Below are 5283 nucleotides of genomic sequence, written 5' to 3' on the forward strand. Positions count from 1 at the left end.
GCCGTAAACCATTAAGAAAATAATATTGCTTCTTCTCCTATGTGTAAGACGAGCCATGTCAGCAAAAAGCAAAATCATTTTCTATATCAAAGTGGGGGAGTATGCAAGAGTTCTGACTTGACTTAGTCTGCAAAATGAGGAATGTATATGTTTTGTGGGAACAGATTTTTTTTGTGTGTGTAAATGTGCGTTCTTTTAAAAGACGAGACTTCAGTACGTTATCAAAGAGAGGGCTTTAATTTTTTTAACCAAAGGTGAAGGAATATATGGCAGAGTTGTAAATATATAAATATATATATATATATATATAAAATAAATATATATAAACCTAAAAAAAGATATATTAAAAATATAAAATTGCGTTAAAGGCTCGATTTTGTATCTGCAGGCAGACACGGATCTGAGAATCTTTATTGAGAAAGAGCACTTAAGAGAATATTTTAAGTATTGCATCTGTATAAGTAAGAAAATATTTTGTCTAAAATGCCTCAGTGTATTTGTATTTTTTTGCAAGTGAAGGTTTACAATTTACAAAGTGTGTACTAAAAAGAAAAAGAACAAAAAAAAGCTGCAGAAGGAAAAAATGTGTAATTTTGTTCTAGTTTTCAGTTTGTATATACCTGTACAACGAGTCCTCATGGTGCCTTTTTTCATGGAAGTTTTTGATGATGGATGAACGCACGCCATCCCTTTTTGAAGTGTAGGCGGACACAGGGACTTGAAGTTGTCACTGACTAAGCTCTCTTTGGGAACGTTTGTCTCATCACATCCTTTGTCATGCTTGTGTTATAACTACTCCGGAGACAGGGTTTGGCTGCGTCTAAACTGCATTACCGCGTTGTAAAATATAGCTGTACAAATACAAGAATAAAATATTGAAAAATCAAGTTGGCTTGTTCCAGAGTTCTTACCTTTTGAGTCAGGATTTGCACGGGTGGGTGTTTGGTTCCTTTGGGGGTCCCTGGGTGGTGTTAACGTGCTTGGCTGCTAACAGAAAGTTTGGAGGCTGGAGTCCACCCAGAGGCGCCTTAGAAGAAATGCCTGATGATCTACTTCTGAAAGATCACAGCCATTGAAACCCTATGGAGCACAGTTCTACTCTGACACACATAGGGCCACCATGAGTCACAGTCAGCTGGACGGCAACTGCCTTTTTGGTATGGTTCTCTCAGCTCTTAACCCATTGGAAAGAGCTCACAGAGAGGGCTCTTTGGACCTCATTTTTTTGCAATTATTGTTGCAAGGACTATTGCGATAGGAAGAACACACAACAGAATGAAACCCTGCCAGGTCCTGCGCCATGCCCGCGATCAGCTGAGGATAGGACCGTTGTGGTCTATAGGGTTTTCCTTGGCTGATTTTCAGAATTGGCTGGGGATTGAACCTGGATCTCCTACATGGCGGGTGAGAATTCTGCCACTGAACCACCACTGCCCCATCACCTCTTCCTTTTGTATCTTGGGCCAACTACTTCCCCCTCTAGGTCCCATTCCCAACCTGTACAAGAGGGTATTGGATTAACCAGATCATTTATGATTTATGATTCAGACATAAATTCAACCTTGTTTGCTTTGGCACTCAGTTTTCTTCTACCTCAGAAAACCCCAAGGATGAAATTTTGATTGATGGGACCTAGGAACAGTGAGGACAAGGGTGGTTCTGGCCATTGGCCTCGGGGAGAGAGTCTGCACCCCACTCTTCTCGTTCCTGGGTGGCGCTGTGGCAAGGACATGGAGTGGAGCCTTTTCCTTGGCAGACAGGCCACTGGTTGACTGGTGACATCCTTTGGCAGTGCCTCTGGAGCAGGCTCCGAGCACGTGCTGGGAAGCCTACGAGAGCTGACCACCCAAAGCCCCAGAGAGAGCCTCCGAAAGTCACACCACCTTCTGCCAGCTGCAGGGCCTTTCAGCTCAGGTTTCCTTTGAAAATGACTTTAAAGGACTTGCCAGCTCGAGGCCTCAACTCACCCTTCTCTTTGAAAAGGGAGAAAATGATCCCTTTGCTCCCATGGAAACTTGGCAGAAGAACTTACAAAACAGATGGGTTCAGGAATGCCAATTCACAGGCCCAAGGAGGCTTGCTGCTGGGCTCCGTTGCTCCAGAAGTAACCCAGGGTTTGTTTACCTATCAGTACTCTTTAATAGAGTGACGGGTGGGGGAAGGGGGGAACAGTGTGGATGGCATTCAAATAAAAGGGAAGATCAAAGAGTGAGTAACTGCAGCCGATTAAGGATCAATAACAAGTAAAAAGAAAAGTCTCTTAGCAGATAAGCTAGGGCAAAGGGAATATAAAATTTTCTATTACAAAAGAAAAACTTTTCAGAAATGCATTTCTTATAAAAGAGGCTGTGCGTGTTGCTCTTCTCTTTATAGTATGGGATTTTTAGAGGAAAGGTTTTGGAGGACCAAGTGGGTAGGGATAGCGGAGTCAATCCTGAGAGGCTGAGTGTTTAGAATCAAGTAGAGTTATTTAGGGAGTTGGAAAGAACAGGACGGTAGAGCTTACCTGGTTCAAATCCCTCATCCAACCCATGGAGGGACTGAGGCACTAGGGGTGAAAAAACTTGTCTGATGTCACCCAGCTCTCTGGGGTGGAGAGAGAGAGCAAGGCTCCTTCTCCTTACCCCAGCCCTGAGAGAAGAAAAACCAGATACAAACCTTCCCATTTCAGAGACGAGGAAACTGAGACAGGGTCACAGCTGAGAAGGTGGCCGACTAGTCTGAGTTCACACGACTTGTTGGTAGAACTTCAGTCTGTTCAGTCCAAGCATGAAGCCTCAGATTTCTTAAGAGAAATGGGCTATTCCCTTCAGAACCTGGGTTCACCTTCTCTCTGGATCACTCGTAGTAAACATTTTATTAGACAGTGGAAATAACATCTTCCATCTGTGTGAATCTAAGATTTTCAAAGCACCTTTATATCAGTGATCACATTCAATTCTCACAGCCACCTCTCAGGGCAGAGGTTACTCTCTACATTTTACAGGAGACGAGGGTCACAGGGGTTGGAAACCATGGGCCCTCTTCAGAAATTCCAGGATAGTGGTAGAACACCAGGAGTTCCAACTGAACCAGACCTATAATGACGTGTCCAATTGTACCAGCCCACAGAATTTTCTTAGAGAAATTCCTTTGGGTCAGACCTTCAGCAGTCATATTCTGTATCACGTACCTTACCTCTCCAGCCACTGATTTGTCCAGAGATGCGTACTGGATCCAAGGACAACCAATCCACAGGTAGCCTGTTATGGCATGTGAAACCCTGCCTAAATAGAGAGATGATAATGAGCGTTGGGTCACTAAGATTCTATATTCTGGGAATTTGTCAGTGAAATTCCAGTCCAGTGTTTCTCAATCTTCAGTGGTCTGCGGTCCACCTAGATAATTTTTGCTATATCAACATACCTTGAATATTTATTTACTGACTGTTTTTCTATAAATCAATTCACTTTTCAGATGTGTTTTTCCAAAATATACATTAAAATAAATACTTAGCATTCAAAATAAGAATGCCCCTTCATGTATCTTCTAAAAGTTGTCTCGTGTTCTACCAGAATTAGAGAATTAATTCTAAAAAAGCCCGAAGAAAATTAGAATGGGGAAGACAAGCAGAGAGAGGTAGAGAGAAGGAGACTCATGAAGAGTAGCTGGATCGCATTAATGGTGGAGGTCCAGGTGAGACCCCAGGGGAAACCTGGAGCCTTCCAGTGCCAGCACTAGATTCCAGGAAGTTTGTCATTATTGGGGGTTCCTGGTCCTAGATTTCGAGGAGATTCCATCCCTCTTCTAGCCTCTTTGTAATAAAGTCCCTGCCTTAACCCCTGCACCACCTGCCATTATTTGGACTGGTCTATTTCCTGGGTCCAAAAAAGATATAACTTATACACATACCCAGGTCTCTGGCTTCTGGGGTGTCTGCCATTAAGAAAGTCTTTAAATGCTTTTTGGTCCAAGTTTCTCAATAGCAAAGGCTGAGAAATGCTGTGATCCCTACGGGGTGACACATGAAAAGAGGCCTGCCCAAAACACTGTAACCAGTTGGAAAGACAATGTCGCTCCAAGTCCCCAAAGCAGCAACAGGAGGTCTTTCAAAGACACACTGGAGCCCACCTTTGCCATGGGCGTGATGTCCAGCACAGGCAATACAGCATCCAGGGCCACATACCTTCATCATCATGGAAGGAGGAAGCTTCAATGATCACTGCGAGTGGCCTCGTAGAAAGGCAGGCACTCAGGCAGGAGGGGACCCAGTGGGGCTTGGAGCCCTGGGGTATTAAATTGTTCCTACCAAGCCCTTGGGGTCTAGCTCCCTTATTAAATGAGTTTGACTCGTTTAACCCCAAATGACTGGCTTCTTGGGACATCAAACTTTTGGGAAGGTTTCTCCTTCCCTTTTGCACTCCAAAGCAGGCAGATTGGTTAAATAACAAGCACATATGGAGTCAGACTACCACTTGTTCATCAGTTTGTGGTAGCTTCATGTTGCTGTGAGGCTGGAAGCTGTGCCACCAGTATTTCAAACACCAGTGGGGTCACCCTGGTGGACAGGTTTCAGTGGAGTTTCCAGACTAAGACAGACTAGGAAGAAGGACTTGGCAATCTACTTCTAAAAAAATTGGTCAGTGAAAACCTTAAGAATAGCGGTGAAACATTGTCTGACGTAGTGCTGGAAGATGAGAGCCTCATGTTGGAAATCACTCAAAATATGACTGGGGAAGAGCTGCCTCCTCAGAGTAGAGTCGACCTTAATGACATGAATGGAGTAATGCTTTCAGGACCTTCATTTGTTGATGTGGCTTGACTCAAAATGAGAAGGAACAGCTACTATGTTGGGAATGACAAATCGAAGAAGAATGGCGTCACATTCATTGTCAAAAAGAACATTTCAAGATCTATCATGAAGTACAACGCTGTCAGTGATAGGATAATATCCATATGCCTACAAGCGAGATCAGTTAATATGACTATTCAAGTTGCTCACCAATCACTAATGCCAAAGATGAAGAAATTGAAGATTTTACCAACTTCTGCAGCCTGATGTTGAATAAACATGCAACCAAGATGCATTGATAATTACCAGTGACTGGAATTCAAAAGTTGGAAACAAGAAGTTGGGAAATATGGCCTTGGTGATAGAAATGATGCTGGGGTTGCATGATAGAATTTTGCAAGACCAACAACTTCTTCACTGCAAATACCTTTTTGCAACAACATAAATGGCAACTATACATGTGGACCTCACCAGAGGGAATACACAGGAATCAAATCAGCTACATCTGCAGA

Source organism: Trichechus manatus, unplaced genomic scaffold (genome assembly GCF_000243295.1).
Source record: "Trichechus manatus latirostris isolate Lorelei unplaced genomic scaffold, TriManLat1.0 scaffold00092, whole genome shotgun sequence".
Taxonomy (NCBI): Eukaryota; Metazoa; Chordata; class Mammalia; order Sirenia; family Trichechidae; genus Trichechus; species Trichechus manatus.